The sequence below is a fragment of the Mustela lutreola genome, chromosome 14 (genome assembly GCF_030435805.1).
Source record: "Mustela lutreola isolate mMusLut2 chromosome 14, mMusLut2.pri, whole genome shotgun sequence".
Classification (NCBI taxonomy): Eukaryota; Metazoa; Chordata; class Mammalia; order Carnivora; family Mustelidae; genus Mustela; species Mustela lutreola.
This window is the reverse complement of record NC_081303.1, coordinates 1312688-1331523: the sequence shown is the minus strand read 5'-3', so window position 1 is coordinate 1331523 and position 18836 is coordinate 1312688. Positions and strand designations below refer to the sequence as shown.

Sequence of the window (18836 nt, the reverse complement as noted above, 5' to 3'; positions counted from 1 at the left end):
CTACCCCAGGAGCAGATGATTCCTGATGGTGGGGTAGGAGTTAGAATGGGTGCATCTAGTGTGATCAGATTATGGAGGGCCTAGAGATCCAGGCAGGGGAATTAGGACGTTATGAAACAACCTCTGGGAGCTGTTGGAGGTCTGTAAGCAGAGATTAACACTTTCATCCTACTCAGACTCACTTCTTCAGAAAAGCCTTAGCTAATCCCCCTGACGTTCAGTGTTTGGTGTCAGTCTTCTAGTATCCTGGAGCTTCCTTTGAACAGTCAAGGCCCTATGAGACCATGAGCTCTTTGAAGACAGAGTTCTGAATCACCCAATTTTGTGTCCTTAGGTCTGGCATGTAGAAGGCTCTCAGGGAATGGCCTCAGTAATGAGGAAATGGACCTTGATAGACACCACGTGCTTCTCTGACTCCTCAGTGCCCTATGAAGATGGATTCTAAGAACAGGGAGGCCCCTGGACAGAGGAGATCACAGGTTTTGAAGGCGGAAAGGTGCACAGACGGGATGTCAGAGGAGAGCAGAGCTGGAGGGGGAGGAGCTGAGGAACCCCCAGGAGACAAAGAAAGGTGGGTGGGAATCACCCAGGCAATTAAAATCTCTGAAGCAGGACCCTCTCCCCCATCCTAAAACATGGAACGTTCCAGACATAGGCCTTACAACTATTACAACTAATGTTCACTCTCCTTCTGTAGGAAAGGGAATAGTCACATTCTTAATCTAAAAAACTGAAAAATGGGGCACCTGGCCCAGTTGGTAGAGCATGGGTTGTGAGTTTGAGCCCCACACTGGGGGTAGGGATTACTTAAAAATAAATCTTGAAAAATTTTAATTAAAAAATAAAATATAAAAAACTGAAAAACATCCTTCCAAACGCCCCCCTCTTCCCGAATCCTCCACCCCCACCGTTCACGCCGGCGTGCGGTGCTGCTGCTACCCAATGAGTCAGTCAGAGAGGAACATTAGTCTCTTGGAGCAGATGTTGCTTTAAAAAACAACACTGCACCATTCCGCAAAGCTTACCAATTATGCCTGTCGTGGAGCTTCAGGGCTAATATAAAGAAAAGGGGTAATTTTGGCGAATTCAAAGGGGGTACGATTACTGTAATTACGGGGCACTGCTGCTAAATAGTCTTCAGAGAAAAGAAAGGCTGTTTTGTGTCTTGCTGAGTTACCGGAAGGAGGAGGGAGAGACGGGAGGCTGGGGAGGTCGCCGGTGTTTACTGGCATTCTTGGGCCTGACTTACTGTGTCTGGAGCTGAGAGAAAACAAGATCTTTGAAGGTCACTGAGGGTAGAAGCCAAAGGCTTTACCCAGCATAAGCTACCACTCTCCGTCCTCACCAGCCGGGCTTTTCCAAAGGCCTGCTCAAATCCTTCCCCTCCTGTGACACCATCCGTGTCACTCCACTCTGCAGAGCCCTGTCCTGCTGAACGACAATACCAGTCACAAGGGGAGCCTCAGTGCTGCTGACCAGCATCTCCTACCACTGTCCAGCCTCTCATGTGCTCACATACAGACTTGCTAACCAGATCGCCGTCCCCTTGAAGAAGGCATGGCACTCTGTACCACACGGGGGGCCCTCAGAATGCTGGCAGTGTGTGTTGATTGGTTGATCGATTAGATAGCAATGCCAGGGGCTATCAGCTAAGGTGGTCTACCACCTAAGTGATGCGCGGTCTAATGATTTACAGAAAGGAAACTAACATCCATGGAGTACCAAGAAGCCACGCCCCCTTTCTCAGGTTAGATTATCTCAACAGAACCATTTGAAAACACCTCAGGAGATGTTCTAAAATTAAGGGTGAGGACATTAAGGTGGGTTTCCAAAGGCCACAGCACTCATAGGCAGCAGAAGCTGGGATCTACTCTTCGACTTGTGTGATCGCAAAGCTTCTGTCCTTTTCAGGTGGCGCTTTAATGCTCCCAACATCTTCCTCTTGCCTTTGGCCAAGATCAGAACTCCTGGCAATTTCTTCATGATAGCTTGAAACTTCGGTACCTGTTGAACTGAAAACACTCTTAGCATTAAGTGTGTTAGGCAGAATAATGCCCCCCACCCCCTGAAGTACCCATATCTTAATCCCAGAACCTGTGAATATCTTAGGTTATATGGCTTAGGGAAGTCAAGGATACAGATAGAATTAAAGCTGTCAAATACCTCACCTTAAAAAGATATAAAAAAAGAGTTTACCAGGCATTTTCTGGGTGTGCTCAGTGTAACCACAAGAATCATGAACTGATGGAAGAGGAAGGCAGAAGAGTCAAATGAATCATCTTACGTGAGGCTGGATGTGCCGCCGTTGCCTTTGAAGATGGAGAAAGGGTCCCAAGACAAGAGACTGAGCAGTAGAACCTAGACAGGCAAGGACAGATTCTGTCCTAGGGCCTCTAGGGAGGAACAAATACCTTCTGATACCTTGGTTTTAGCCTGATGAGACCTGCATCCGACTTCTGAAATACAGAACTGTAAGAGAATTCATTTGTATTGCTGTAAGCCAGTATGCTTGTGGCGATTTCTTACAGCAGCAATAGGAAATTAATCCATCGAACAATAATACATCCATACCTGTTTCTGTTACACATTTACCGGTGATTTGAGAAAAGGCGTGCAGGGTTTGTAGAAGAGAACAGCACTGAATTTAGACAACAAGGTGGAAAGAAAGGGAGGGAACCAAGACGAAAACGGGGTAGAGCAGCGGTTGAGGATGAGAATGGGAGTTCCTGGAGGGCGGGGATCACAGGTCCCCACACTGGCCTCCCTGTGCCCCCCAAGGATCCGAGACAGCAGGTTCGCCCTTCAAAAACTGCTGAGTCAACAGAATGAATGAACGGGTGAAGGAAGTGACGGCGGAAGAAAATGCCTCCGGGAAGAAAGAAGAAAGTGAAGAAAGAACGGAGGTAAATGTGTTTGGGGTTCAGTGGCTCCATGAGGGGGACACGGAGAGCAAACAGTAGACTGAAGGTTCTAGAATACATTTATGCTAAGGCTGGCACTTGAGTGAACTCTGCGACCTGTTCTGGAAACTGTAAACAGTGAAAATCCTTGCAAGTTTCTCACCAGTATCATCACTGGCTCTGCGTTTCTCAACCCATTATTTCTCATATATTATTACACAGAAAAAAAAAAAATAACCCGATAGAAACACAGTCCTTCAGTATGACAGTCAAACGGGAGTGGAGCAGCAGTGCATGAGAACAATGGATTTGTAGACAATGGATTGGAAAGAAATGCGTTTTTTCCTGACGTCTCAACTTTTTGCACCAGCAAAACCTCATTCAGAACATACACTCTGATGGATCAAGTGATAATCTCCTTTTCATTTAGACAGTCCTCGTGAGCCTTATCCGTCTACTGGAGAACTTTAAACGTGATGCTAAAAGTAGATTCCTCATTGCTAATTCTTAAATCCTCTCAGTTCCCATAAAATGGGAGACAAGATCTCGAAGTCTGACAATACTCAAAGACAAGTGTTGAGTTACCTGCCTCTCAGCACTCCAGCCAACATTAAAAAGAAAAAGTGGGATAATATTTATTGGCTTGAATTATAATGTGAAAATAGCTGTTCTACCGCCCATTTTCTCTGAGCGTTAGGATATCGATTACGTAAGGACCAGGGTCTCAAGTTCAGGGTATAAGAGATGTACTTTTTAGCACTTTTCCTTGTTAATATCTCTTTCTCTTTAATAGTCTCATTCTTCTCTCTTTTCTGTAGACACAGGTAGGTGCTTACACACTTATAGCTGCATGTGTGCGTGTGTGTGCACCTGCCCACACACGCATACACACATATTTCTAAATATAATCTACTTCCACTAAATAACCCAGAGAGTAATGGCAGTTCCCTTCAACAGCAACCGAAGTGAGCTTAGTGGTCGACAGAGGTACAGGTCAGTGACAGCAAGAAGCCCAAGTGCTAGGTCCCCTGACTCCCTCAGACCCATGTGTCTCCCGCTGTAGCAAGCCACTTCCAAGTGCAGTAAATGTGTCTGTGAAGATGTTCAGGGCACTTGTGCTATGTCCCTTCCTCCTTCCTTCCCTCCACCCTTTTTCCTCTGCCTAGACAACATTCTCTGTTAATAAATCAGGTCCACCATCATTTCTAAACCCGGCTAGCTGGGCAAGCAGGTATCTCACTGTCCATCTTAGAGGGGCCATGCTGACCTGATACAAACTGATGACTAGAAACAACACTGGTGTTGGTAGAATTTTTTAAAACTTTAAAAATAAAAATACTTATTAATATACAGCATAACTGGGAGATAATATGGCTGATTTTTCTTCTTCATAAAATTCCTACTGTATGTTTGTTTTGTTTTTATAATCAGACAAAAAAAATCAATAATCATTTTAAGATACTATGGCTAATGAGAGAATTAAGCTTATCAAGGGTACCTCCAATTCTGAGGGCATCAGGAGCCCCAAGGATGCCACTTAGGGTGACTAATCATTTTGGCTTGCCTGGGTCTGAGGGGATCCAGGGGACACAAGACGTCCAGTGTGAAAACCAGGATGAGATGGTCATCCTAACATCACTACCTATCTCTCCCCAAGCCTGTCTTACAGCTTCTCCAGAACTGGTTGTTAGCAAGAGGAGAGGCAGCTCAGACTGTTGGTGATTGTACACAGATGTTTATGGAGGAGGTTAGATATATATACCCAACTCTCAAGCACACAGCTAAGTGAACTTTGACAAATGGCCATACCGTGTAACATCACCAAGATCAAGTTACAGGCTATTCTTACCATCCCAGAAAATTCCTTTGTGCTGCTGCTTTTCCAGTCAATACCCACTGCTCACCAAAAGCAACCACTCTTCTGATTTACATCTCCGTAGACACATCAGAATTAGATACACTCAGAAATATGGCTACAGAATTAGGAAAGAACTTGAAATGAAAGAAAATACATTGTTCAGAAATGAAGACCAACTACCAGAAACACGAGAGTCGCTAAACACAGTGTATAATGTCATCAGACAGTCAGAAGGCGAAAAGGTAGACATGTTTAAAGCCAAAAAGAAATAAAGATACGAATGTGATCTGAGAGAAAGTGACGAATACGGAAGAGAGGCAAAAAAAAAAAAAAAAAAAAAAAAAAAGACCTCTCTTCCGTATTTGTCACTTTCTCTCAAATCCTATTTATATCTTCATTTCTTCTTTTTTTTAAGATTGTGTTTATTTATTTGACAGATGGAGATCACAAGTAGGCAGAGAGGCAGGCAGAGAGAGAGGAAGCAGAGCAGAGAGCCCGATGCGGGGCTTGATCCCAGGACCCTGAGATCATGATCTGAGCCGAAGGCAGAGGCTTTAACCCACTGAGCCACCCAGGTGCCCCATTTCTTCTTCTTAATGACCAGGGAGGGGCAAGGGAATTTGACTAGGAATTTGACCATATAAATATTAGTTATTTCTTATATAATCATGTACCATTTCCTTGCCCCTCCTTTGGGGGGGAGGGGTTCCCTGTCTTCTTTGAGTTCATTCATGACCTACCACAGACTAAATACTTAAAAAGTGTTTAAAGTTGAGGAAAATAAAGCTTGAAATCAGGTAACATGATGACCCCAGTTTTATTTTTGTTTTTCAGCATTTCCTTAGTGATTTGGGGTATCTTCTGATTCCATACAAATTTTTGGATTATTTGCTCCAGCTCTTTGAAGAATACCGGTGGAATTTTGATCGGAATGGCATTAAAAGTATAGATTGCTCTAGGCAGTATAGACATTTAAACAATGTTTATTGTTCCGATCCAAGAGCATGGAATGGTCTTCCATCTTTTTGTGTCTTCTTCCATTTCTTTCATGAGTGTTCTGTAGTTCCTCGAGTACAGATCCTTTACCTCTTTGGTTAGGTTTATTCCCAGGTATCTTATGGTTCTTGGTGCTACAGTAAATGGAATCAATTCTCTACTTTCCCTTTCTGTATTTTCATTGTTAGTGTATAAAAAAGCCACTGATTTCTGTACATTGACTTTGTATCTTGCCACATTACTGAATTGCTGTATGGGTTCTGGTAGTTTGGGGTGGAGTCTTTTGGATTTTCCATATAAAGAATCATGTCATCTGCGAAGAGAGAGAGTTTGAGTTCTTCATTGCCAATTTGGATACCTTTTATTTCTCTTTGTTGTCTGATTGCTGTTACTAGGACTTCTAATACTATGTTGAAGAAGAGTGGTGTGAGTGGGGATCCTTGTCGTGTCCCTGATCTCAATGCGAAGGCTGAGAGCTTTTTCCCATTGAGGATGATATTTGCTGTGGGTCTTTTCATAGATAGATTTTATGAAGTTCAGGAATGTTCCTTCTATCCCTATACTTTGAAGCATTTTAATCAGGAACGGATGCTGGATTTTATCAAATGCTTTTTCTGCATCAATTGAGAGGACCATGTGGTTCTTCTCTTTTCTCTTATTAATTTGTTCTATCACATTGATTGATTTGCAAATGTTGAACCATCCTTGTAGCCCAGGGATGAATCCCACCTGGTCATGTTGGATAATCTTTTTAATGTGCTGTTGGATCCTGTTTGCTAGGATCTTGTTGAGAAACTTTTTTTTTTTTTTTAAAGATTTTATTTATTTATTTGACAGAGAGAGATCACAAGTAGGCATAGAGAGAGAGAGAGGTGGAAGCAGGCTCCCTGCTGAGCAGAGAGCCCGATGCGGGACTCGATCCCAGGACCCTGAGATCATGACCTGAGCCAAAGGCAGCGGCTTAACCCACTGAGCCACCCAGGCGCCCCTCTTGTTGAGAATCTTATCAACCATATTCATCAGTGATATTGGTCTGAAATTCTCCTTTTTGGTAGGTAGGGTCTTTGCCTGGTTTGGGGATCAGGGTAATGCTGGCTTCATAGAAAGAGTCTGGAAATTTTCCTTCTGCTTCAATTTTTTGAAATAGCTTCAGGAGAATAGGTGGTATTTCTTCTTTGAAAGTTTGGTAGAATTCCCCAGGGAATCCGTCAGGTCCTGGGCTCTTGTTTTTTGGGAAGTTTTTTTTTTTAATCACTGCTTCAATCTCCTTACTAGATATCAGTCTATTCAGGTTGTCAATTTTTTCTGGGTTCAATTTTGGGAGTTTATAGTTTTCCAGGAATGCCTCCATTTCATTTAGGTTGCTTAGCTTATTGGCATATAACTGTTGATAATAACTTCTGATGATTGTTTCTACTTCCTTGGTGTTAGTTGTGATCTCTCCCTTTTCATTCATAATTTTATTAATTTCGGCTTTCTCTCTTTTCTTTTGGCTAGTGTGGCCAATGGTTTATCGATCTTATTGATTCTTTCAAAAAATCAGCTTCTAGTTTCATTGATACATTCTACTGTATCTCTGGTTTCTACCTCATTGATCTCAGCTCTAATCTTGATTATTTCCCTTCTTATGTGTGGAGTTGGTTTGATTTGTTGTTGATTCTCCAGTTTTTTAAGGTGTAGAGACAGCTGGTGTGTTCTGGATTTTTCCATTTTTTTTTGAGGGAGGCTTGGATGGCTATGTATTTCCCCCTTAGGACCGCCTTTGCTGTATCCCATAGGTTTTGGACTGAAGTGTCTTCATTCTCATTGGTTTCCATGAATTGTTTCAGTTCTTCTTTGATCTCCTGGTTGACACAAGCATTCTTAAGCAAGGTTCCTTCGGAACTTTTCCTTGTGATTGAGCTCCAGTTTCAAAGCATTGTGATCTGAGAATATGCAGGGAATAATCTCAGTCTTTTGGTATTGGTTGAGTCCTGATTTGTGACCCAGTGTGTGGTTTATTCTTGAGAAGGTTCCATGTGCATTTGAGAAGAATGAGTATTCTGTTGTTTTAGGGTGGAATGTTCTGTATATATCTATGAGGTCCATCTGGTCCATTGTGTCATTCAATGCTCTTGTTTCTTTATTGATCTTCTCTGCTTCGATGATCTGTCTCTTTCTGAGAGAGGTGTGTTAAGATCTCCTACTATTAATGTATTCATATCAAAATGAAACGGGGCATCACATTACCTGATTTCAAGCTTTACTACAAAGCTGCGATCACCAAGACAGCATGGTACTGACATAAAAACAGACACATAGACCAGTGGAACAGAGTAGAGAGCCCAGATATAGACCCTCAACTCTATGGTCAATTAATCTTCGACAAAACAGGAAAAAATATACAGGGGAAAAACGACAGTCTCTTCAATAAATGGTGCTGGGAAAAGTGGATAGCTATACGTAGAAGAATGAAACTCGACCATTCTCTTACACCGTACACCAATATAAACTCAAAATGGATGAAAAATCTCAACGTGAGACAGGAATCCATCAGAATCCTAGAGGAGAACGTAGGCAGTAATCTCTTCGATATCAGCCACAGCAACTTCTTTCAAGATATGTCTCCAAAGGCAAAGGAAACAAAAGTGAAAATAAACTTTTGGGACTTCATCAAAATCAAAAGCTTCTGCACAGCCAAGGAAACAGTCAAGAAAACAAAGAGATAACCCATGGAATGGGAGAAGATATTTGCAAATGACAGTACAGACAAAAGGTTGATATCCAGGATCTATAAAGAACTTCTCAAACTCAACACACACAAAACAGATAATCATATCAAAAAATGGGCAGAAATATGAACAGACACCTCTCCAATGAAGACATACAAATGGCTAACAGACACATGAAAAAATGCTCATCATCACTAGCCATCATGGAGATTCAAATCAAAACCCCATTGAGATACCACCTTACACCAGTTAGAATGGCCAAAATTAACAAGACAGGAAACAACATGTGTTGGAGAGGATGTGGAGAAAGGGGAACCCTCTTCCACTGTTGGTGGGAATGCAAGTTGGTGCAGCCTCTTTGGAGAACAGTGTGGAGATTCCTCAAGAAATTAAAAATAGAGCTCCCTATGACCCTGCCATTGCACTACTGGGTATTTACCCCAAAGATACAGATGGAGTGAAAAGAAGGGCCATCTGTACCCCAGTGTTTATAGCAGCAATGGCCACGGTCACCAAACTGTGGAAAGAACCAAGAAGCCCTTCAACCAATGAATGGATAAGGAAGATGTGGTCCATATACACTATGGAGTATTATGGCTCCATCAGAAAGGATGAATACCCAACTTTTGTAGCAACATGGACGGGACTGGAAGAGATTATGCTGACTGAAATCAGTCAAGCAGAGAGAATCAAGTATCATATGGTTTCACTTATTTGTGGAGCATAACAAATAGCCTGGAGGACAAGGGGAGTTAGAGAGGAAAAGGGAGTTGAGGGAAATTGGAAGGGGAGGTGAACCATGAGAGACTATGGACTCTGAAAAACAATCTGAGGGGTTTGAAGGGGGGGTGGGAGGTTGGGGTACCAGGTGGTGGGTATTATAGAGGGCACGGATTGCATGGAGCACTGGGTGTGGTGCAAAAACAATGAATAATGTTATGCTAAAATAAATTAAAAAAAAAGAAAAAGAAAAAAGTCATTTTGGTGATCTAACAAGGATATATTTTATTCCTATGTTGAATTTATTATTGTGATAACAAAGTAGCTATACATGAATAAATGATTAACTTCAAAAAAAAAAAAGTTGAGGAGGTGAACCATGAGAGACTATGGACTCTGAAAAACAATCTGAGGTGTTTGAAGGGGCCGTGGGTGGGAGGTTGGGGTACCAGGTGGTGGGTATTATAGAGGGCATAGATTGCATGGAGCACTGGGTATGGTGCAAAAATAATGAATACTGTTATGCTGAAAATAAATAAATAAATTCAAAGATTGAGGAAAATAAAGAATAAGGAAATAAAGAAAATCTAAAGGGAGGAAAAATTAAGCAAATCTGGGTAGGGTTGGTGGGAAGGCTGGCTCTCCTTGTCTCTACAACATTACAAGTTATCGTCCCTAGAAAATAAATTCTATTAAAAAAGAAGAAGAGTTCCTGAGACCTAGATCCTCTGGTACGCCAGGTGCACAGACACATTTCGGCTGGAAAAGTGTAAGATTCATGCTATCAGAGACACTGCTTCTGGTTTACAAGTTTGCTGAGCCCTGGCTGTGTCCCCTATACAGAGGGAGTAGGTCTGGGGATTTGATGGGCACCGCTGTCCCTTCTCTAGAACTATCCCTGGTCTGTGCTGCTCCTGGATGATTCCTAAAGAAGTTGCAAGGTGGGGACTGGCAGGCAGATCCTGGCTTAGCCTTCACTTGCCAGGAGCAGACTGCCCGACCCCCACCTCGTGCCATGGAGAGTCTCCTTCTGCTCAGGCTGCTGAACCAGCTGGACTGGACATTCTTCTCAGTTTCCACGGAGTTTTCCTTCTTGTGTCCCCCTTCTTAATGGTTGAGAATGTCCTGTGGCTATTGCTGGTGTCTCAGGGTCTCTTTGAGAACAGAGGGTGTCGGGCACCAGAGAGGTCAGCCAGATCTGCACCAAAGTCCTGGCTCTAGCACTTGCAAGGAGGTCCATGATCTCAGTTCCCTCCCCTATTAAAAAAAATGGAATAATAATATTTAATGTCCCAAGGTTGTCGTTGGCATTGACACCAGATCATGAATATCAGAATTTAACACATCGTTGGTGCTCAGTAAAGACTGGTTTCTTTTCTTCTACCAGATGGGCTGTGGGCCTGTTAGTCTCTAGATAAGTTGATGTTTACAGGGTGGCAGTATCTGTGCCATCTGTAGTAATTTAATACTGATGAAGAACTCAAACAAAATGAAAGGTACAAATGTATGGCACAGATCTGGTTTGGGACTTTTGACATCCCAGTTTCATTCTGTTTTGGATTTAGAAAACAAATAGTTTTTGTTCAGCCCTACACTACTTTTTAAATAAATAAAACCCCCAAATCTTTAATTTAGTTGGTTACATATGACAAGAAAAATGCCTTCTTTTTTATAATTCGTATCGCTTTAGTTCCCTTGATTTTTGATTCATATGGAGCTTTTGTTTAAATCTCTCCCGCCACTCCCACACTTGCTCTCTCTCTCTCTCTCTCTCTCTCTCACACACACACACACACATACACACACACACCCTAGTATATTGCCAAAAGCAAAACTGATCGGTTTTCTTATTAAACTGATGCCTCCATACAATGATCTCTAAGCTAAAAGAAGAGATTGTCTTTGGTGAAGAAAAGCCTGTATAATTTTTTTTTCTACCATGTTTGGCAGAATTAACTTGCTAGAGCCTGATTGCTTAGGCCCGCAGTAGGAGGAATGGTTAGGTGACAGGTGGCAGCGTAGGTCAGCTGTCGGCTGTGATCATTACCTGAAAATAGACCACTTCCCTATGACAGTGAATTCAGGTTGATACCACTGAAAGAGTGGTTCCAGTTTGGATAATTCTATGATGTTGAGCAAATCATTTCACCTCTATAAGCTCAGTTTTCCACCTCTAAAATGAAGCATTTGGCTTAAGTGATTTCTAGGATCTCTTCCAGCTCTGAAATTCCAGGGTTCCTTGAATCCAAAAGAGGTAGCGCAACAAAAATCAGCTGTCAGGAGCAACGATGGGGGCCAGACGAGCCAGCCTGAGAGTACGAAGACCGTGAACTTACAACGGATCTGGAAGAGCAAAGGCCATGTTCTCTGGAGGCTGAGGCCGGGCAAACCGAGGTTACGGAGGAGACGCTGTAGAATGGGCAAGGGGGATACGCCATCGTAACCTCTCTTCCAGCGTTTGATCTCTGTGTTTTATACTCCCTCTGCTGTTGCAGCCAACAGTCTCATGGGTCTGAAGATGAGCCACTGACGTGCTAGTAAAGGGTAAAGTGTCACGGAGTAGTAACCGTAGGCACAGCAGCACACCCAAATAGGATAATTGGAAATAATGTGATTAGATCCAAATCGGGGAAGTGACCGTGACAGTGAGGAGGCATCCACTGAGCAGAGTGAAGTCAGCAAAGACAACTTTCAGAGCACGGAGCAAATATTGAGATCTTTCCCGATAAAGAAAGATGGGAGGCGCTAAGGGAGCGTCACGTGGCATTGGCAAGTCAGTTGGCAAGTGCAAGTGAGCATGTGTGCACACGCAGGTGTGTGGACGTGTGGTTGCCTGTGTGTGTGTTCTCAGAGTGGAACAACATCTCCGCGAACCAGGATCTTCCTGCCTCTCCACATTTGACTCATTTTCAGTTGAATCGGATCTTTAGAAAGCTGCTTCTTCTATGGGCTAAAATACAGATCTCTAGAGCGTCTCCTCATTGGTCCTTGCTTTATTTCCAAGACCACAGAAGCTGGAACTTGGAGTCTTTCTGACTTTGAAGACAGTTGGTATGTACCTGGAGAATCTCTTTTCTTCATTCATAGTTTCCATCTCCCCTTCATGTTTTAGTATCCAAATCCTTCACCACCAGAATTCCCATTTCCACAAAGGTGGCCTTCGTTAGCCATACCGGGTCCCTTACTTCTGTCTTCAGGTCCGTCCCAGCTTCTGTGCGGGGGTGCACTTCCTTGCTTGGCTCCGTTATCACGTAAGACATATGTACATGTGTACGTATGCAGGTTTCAGCCAGCAGGTCATGTGGGGAAAGGGCCGCGTGCCACTCTGCAAGGTTGGCACCGCCATAGAGTCCGTGAACTCCGAGGGCTGTCTCCACCAGTTCCAGACTGAGAATGTCAGGTGCCCACAGCTCACTTCTCTGAAAGGTCATAACACTTGGGCGCTGGCACCACCAGGCAATTGTTGCCAGTCCCATTAAATGCTTACCCTTGAACCATTCCACAGACCAGTTTGTCTGTACAGCCTCTAGCATTAGACTCTGGGAAGAAAACTCGGAGTGTGTTACTTTAGGCAAATTTCTCTATACACAATGCTCAGTACACAATGCTCACAATGCTCACAAGCAGCTTAATACTCTGGGAGGCCATGGGTGTGGAAGCACAAGGAACTAAGCTCAGATTTTATTTCTGCCACTTACTCTTTTGTGACCTTGGGCTTTGGGAGGATTAAATTAGATAATAAGGCTTAAATGTCTGGCCTGGTCTGTGATACTTGGTGGTTTCATGGCCACTGTTAACCACGCTTCTCCCTCTTTGTGGGATCCCATTCGACATTGTATTTCTTGAGACTCCTTGGAAACCTCGAAACAACACATTTTTATATCCTCATTTGAAATATGATTTCCTGGCTGTGAAGCAGATCCTGTTATCCGGGACACCTGCCTTCTCCTGCACATCCTCAGCAGTGTAATTACCCACCGGGGTGATCAGTGTTCTCTGGGCGTGGGCTCGGTCTGGCTGTCCCGCTGCACATGTCATCCGCGCGTGCGCTTAATTGTCAGTGTCCGTCGCGTGATTCTGAATTAGCTGCGGTGCAATGAGCAGAAGGTCGTTTGTCATCTGGCCGAGGCAGGGCGAGAACTCCGATTGGGGCGCTGAGCAGGGCTGCTGACTCTCAAAGTCCTTGCCGCTCTCTGATGCTCTTGAAAATCTGGAGGAAGATAAAAAAAAAAAAAAAAAAAAAAAAGGCAAAATAGATTTCACTTTTTCTTTAACGCTTTTATCATAACAGGATTTATTGTTTCATATATTTGGTGTCTTTTTTTTTTTTTTTTTAAATCTGGTGTCTTGCTTCAAGGGTCATGGTACCTTAGAAGGACTGTGTTCAGCACGGCTCAGTGCTCAGCCTTGCCATCAAAGAGCTTAAAGCAGCCAAAAATAAGGTGGGTGATCTGACATCAGTGGAAATGGAACTGACAGCCAAGATGACAGCCAGGACGGCCCGAGACTTGCAGGAAGTAGGACAAGAGCTCTTAATTCACCACGGTGTTGGGTCCCAGTCAGCTTTTCTCTGCCAAATGGTATAATGTGGCGCTTCCGACAGAGAGGCTCTACTACCAGGCTCACTGGGTTCAATCCTGACTCCGGCCCTTCCCTGTTGTGTGACGTCGAACAAGTAACGGAGTCTGTTGCCTCTTGCATCACATAGAGTTGATAATACAACTTACTTCCTAGGGTGGTTGTGAGAGTTAAATGTAGCAATCTGTGGAAGGTACTCTGCTTTGTTGTTTTGTTTTTAATTCAAGTCCATTGAGCCGACATACAGGATACCCTTAGTTTCCCATGTAGAGTTCAGTGATTCGTCAGCTGCATAGGACACCCGGTGTTCATCATGTCACAGGCCCTCCTTGCTACCCGTCACCCGGTCACCCCATCGCTGCACCCGTGCCCCTCCCGCAGCCCTCCGTTTGTTTCCTAGAGTTAAGAATCTCTCATGGTTTATCTGTCTCTCTGATTTCTTTTCATTCCATTTTCCCTCCGTTCCCCTCGGATCGTCTGTGCTGCTTCTTATCGTCCGCATGTGAGTGAAACCATGTGATAGTTGTCTTTCTCTGACTGAATGATTTCGTCCGGTGTTATACCCTCCAGTTCCACCCGTGTCGATGTAAATGGGAAGAACTCGTCCTTTCTGACGGCTGAGAAATGCTCTATTGTGGGTACGTGATGTATATATACACCTTCACTCATTCATCTGTGAATGGACAGCTCGGCTCTTTCCATTGTTCGGCTGTTGTGGACCATCGGGTGCACGTGCCCCTGTAGATCACTATGTTTGTATCTTTGGGGAAAATACCCGGTAGTGCAATGGCAGCTCGGTTCTTCACACCTTGAGGGAACGCCCTCGCTTGCAGTCTGTGGAAGACACTTTGATCGCGCCTGGCACATACTCAGTTTTATGTGTAAGATCCCGGTATGGTCTAAGAGACTCTTAATCTCAGGAAACAAACTGAGGATTGCCAGGGCGGGGCTAGGGAGAAGGAGGCTGGGTCACGGACACTGGGGAGGGGCTGTGCTGTGGTGCGTGCTGTGAATTGTGTAAGCCTGATGGTTCACAGGCCTGTACCCTTGCATGGAGCACTGGGTGTGGTGAAAAAATAATGAATACTGTTTTTCTGAAAATAAATAAATAAATTAAAAAATAATACATTATATGTTAATTAAAAAATTAAAAAATGAAATAAAATGCCTTAAAAAAATCCCATTATGGTCAAGCCTCTGACACAATCCCTAAGCTCAGAGGGATGTGTCAGCTTCCACTCCACCATGAGCTCCTCTACTGCCGAGACTTCTTTCTTACTTTTGTTAACTAATATAGCCAATATTATTGATACTTTAGGATGGTCCAAGCATTGCTGCAGATGAACAGAGGCAAATAATTCTAGTAGAGTCCACGTTGCCAGTGCTCACTCTGTCTTCGTGTGAATTCCCGTGCTGGCTCTCGTTTCTGCCGCATGAACTATGGAGAGTGAACTCGGTCCCTTTCTGCCTGGCTGCTGCCCCCTCGTGTGAAGACGGTTCTAAGGCCTTAGCTCGGCCTTTTCTGACTAAACAGGTGCAGAGCTTCCCGTGGCTGCCCCGGTGGTGGGTGGTCGCCCGCTGTGTTTCCGGAGCCCCTTCCGCAGCCACAGCAGCAAGGAGCGAGCTGGTTGGACATTCCCTGACGGCACTGGGGCTCGAGTGCTGTGCCCGGGAGCCTGCTGACTGCCACCTGCCTTCTGGCGTGGCCTCCTTGCTCTGCTCTGGAATGAGCCTCCACGTGTCCTAGCTTTCCTTCGAGCGTATTCTCCAGCTCCATCAGTTCCTGCCTCCTTCTCCCGTTCTGCCGCTGGCACCCTCCCCAGGCCTCCCCTATTTGACCTAACTGGGCCTACCCAGCCCATAACGTGGTGGGGTTAAATCACTTTTAAGTTTTCATTTGTTGTAAATGCTTTGCTCTAGTTGTCCTGAACTCCTTGGCCTCTGAGCTAGACTTCCTCATGGCCAGCAAGGAAGCAGAATAAGTGCTGCATATCACACACACACACACGTGTACGCAGTGATGTTTACTTAAACCATGCCACCATGCTCTTGTATCACTTAGAATTTTTATTTATACTTTTTCAAGGAACTCTTTTAGACTTTTTAGCAATAGACTTTCAATCCCGTGTCACTCTTATAATAAATAAAAATCAATCCCATCATGTTTCAAAACCTTATTCTTAAACTGCTCACATTATATATCAATAAAATGCTTCAAGAGTGAACCTCCTTGCTGGAGGTTCTAGACTTGCAGGTTTGATCGAGGACTTCATCAGCTCAGGCGTCCTCTTCTTGCTGTCCTCTGCCTGCAACATCCCTGAGAGACATTTTCAGGCAGAGGTTGATTTGTTCATAGCAAATGAAGCTTAGGATTCCCAGGCCCTCACTAGCAAGATCGCCTTCCTTTTCCTGCATAGACGACCACCTTATAGAATTTTATCATATGCAAATGTGATCAAAGGATAAGTAGCCACACAACTTAGGGAAACATTGGAAAAATTCATGTCAGGCATCTAAATAATAAAACCATTACATTACACTTTGGATTGTCGTATTTGTCAATTTTTAAAAATTTATAACTTGTTATGATTTATTTTCTTTTTTTTTCCCCAAAGATTTTATTTATTTGTTTGACAGAGAGAGATCACAAGTAGGCAGAGAGGCAGGCAGAGAGAGAGAGGCGGAAGCAGGCTCCCTGCTAAGCAGAGAGCCCGATGCGGGACTTGATCCCAGGACCCTGAGATCATGACCTGAGCCGAAGGCAGCGGCTTAACCCACTGAGCCACCCAGGTGCCCTATTTTCTCCTTCTTAATAACTATTCACTGTTGTACCTAATCATATTCACAAATTTATACTGTGTTTCCTAGAGAGAATTCTCCAAGTTACGTAAATCCAGGGATCAGTAATATCCACGTTTGCCCTATTCTTAGTTGCAAGTTTTTGGTTTAAATGTAAATGGTTTTGGTTTAAATTTAAACTGGCAGATGTCGGCCAGTGGTGCCGCTCACATCATCACGGTGGTAACACTAGTTTTTATGACTTAGGGGTGTAATTTTGATCTGTGTAGCTTCTTTGGCATTGATGGAGTTATTCCAGGGCGTGTTGAAGTACACCATGATTTTATTAGCATTTTCTATTTGACTGTGCTCAGTTTTGTTTTCTCCTTAAATTGAAAGTGTTGTTGGAAGTTAAGGAACTTCTCTTCAAAGTCAGCTGGAAAGCTCTGATGAATTGAAGTTCTGCCAGTGCTTGAATTAGTCACACTAGCCCCTCATTGCTTTAAAACCTTTTCATATAATCCCAAAGATTTGGGCATTTTTTCCTGCCTTCAGTTGATATATGCTAGCCAATCATTTAACCTTTTATTTTTAATAATTTTGAGCTTATAAGAAGTGAAAAAAATGGCATGAAGAACACTTGTATACTCTTTCTCCAGATTCTTCAATTATTACATCAGTTACGTCAACGGATTCATCATTCCCCAACTCCCTGTATTTAGGCATATTATTGTCCTCAAGCGTCGAGAGTAAATGAAAGACACGCTGTCCTGTTGCACCGTAAGGCTTCCATACGCATTCCCTGAAAACAAGCCCACTCTGCTGTGGAGCTCCTGTACGACACGAAAACCAGGGAATTACACAATGCTACCATGCTGCCTGTTCCAGTTCTGCTGATTGTCCCCTTTCTAAGGTCCAGGAGCCATCAAGGGGGGGCACAGTGCATTTCCCTGCCATGTCTCTTGGTCTGCTGACCTATACTGGTGTCTCAGACTCTCTTTCATGAACTTGAAGTGTTAGATGTGTTAGATGTGTCCAGACAAGGTACTTCGGAGAACATCTTTCATTTGGGGTTTGTCTCATGTTTTCTCATGATTAGATTGAGCTTTTGCGTCTTTGGCTGGAATATCTCAGAAATGATGCTGGTTCATCTCAATGCATCATTTCAGCTGGCACATGATTCCTGTAGATATTAATTTTACCATTTGGCTAACATTGTGTCTTCCAGGCTTCTCCATTGTGAAGTTAACAAATATGTTTTAAGTTCTTATATGGATTTTCTGGGAGTACACTCTGAAATTATGTAAATATCCTGTTTCTCATGAAAATTTTAGCCACTAGTTTTAGCTTCCATTGAATGCCTACTGTCTTTATAAATAAACTTACTGGAACACAACCAGGCTTATTCTTTTATGTAATTTGTGTTGCTGCTTCTTTGCTAAAAAAAAGATTTGAGTATTTGTGACAGAGACCAAATATTGCCACAAATCCTAAATTACATACTATATGACTTTTTTACAGAAAAGCATATTGACTCTTGCTCTTCTAAGCCTGGAAATCTGTATTTTAACAAGTGTATTTATATTTTAAAACACTGCAGCAGTGTGTGATATTTTCCTCTGTATTCCTGCAGCCGGTGCTTTATTACTATGTATCTCTTCAGCTATATAACTTTATGTGCTCTTTTACATCTTACCTTGTAAGAGTTACATCTTAATTTTATAAGATTTACAAAAGCAGATGGTAAGATTAATGTATCTCTGAAATACTACTGTAAAGACAGTACAGAGAGTGGTATGCTAACATGGATTTTCAGTAAATTCTCTTTGATATTATGGTTTGTTGAAAAACTTCACAAATATGAGTAGAAGGAACTAGAATAGTACTCATAATTTTGAGCTTGATTCTCTGACTCTGAAGTCCTCCAATCTGTTCAAATAATGCTATCAGATCAGGGTACTAGAGGTCAGCTTTGAGTTTCTTTCTTTCTTTCTTTTTTTCTTTTTTGTTTTTTTAGCTTTGAGTTTCCTATCCCTGATTTCAAAACACAAAATGCCTCACAATCTCCCCATATCCTAATCAATAGTACCACGTTTCTTAGTCTGGCGTTCAAGAGCCATCATGAGCTGGACCCATTGTCTGATCATTAAAGGAAGATGTGGAGGCAGAAGTGGTCCTGGAAAGGGAGAAATTGTAAGGGTTTTCCAGCATGTTCTGCTCCTGGCCGTCCCTTTCTCAATGCCTTGGACAGCCCAGACTATCTGCTCTTCACCATACATTGCCCATATCTAGGTT

The 18836-nt window shown here is 43.2% G+C and overlaps 1 long non-coding RNA gene across 4 annotated transcripts in view; it reads left to right on the top strand.

Annotated features, from left to right (window-relative positions):
* The window catches only part of LOC131814551 (uncharacterized), a 132463-nt gene extending 114367 nt beyond the window's left edge, over positions 1 to 18096 (top strand). Inside the window, exons 6-8 of one of the 4 annotated variants that reach the window (XR_009347325.1) lie at positions 14334 to 14401; positions 15082 to 16553; positions 17201 to 18096. This is a non-coding gene — a long non-coding RNA (uncharacterized LOC131814551). The remainder of the gene's footprint in view (positions 1 to 14333; positions 14402 to 15081; positions 16554 to 17200) is intronic. The other 3 variants (XR_009347324.1, XR_009347328.1, XR_009347326.1) reach the window with 3 other exon arrangements.
* Positions 18097 to 18836: the final 740 nt, after the last annotated feature.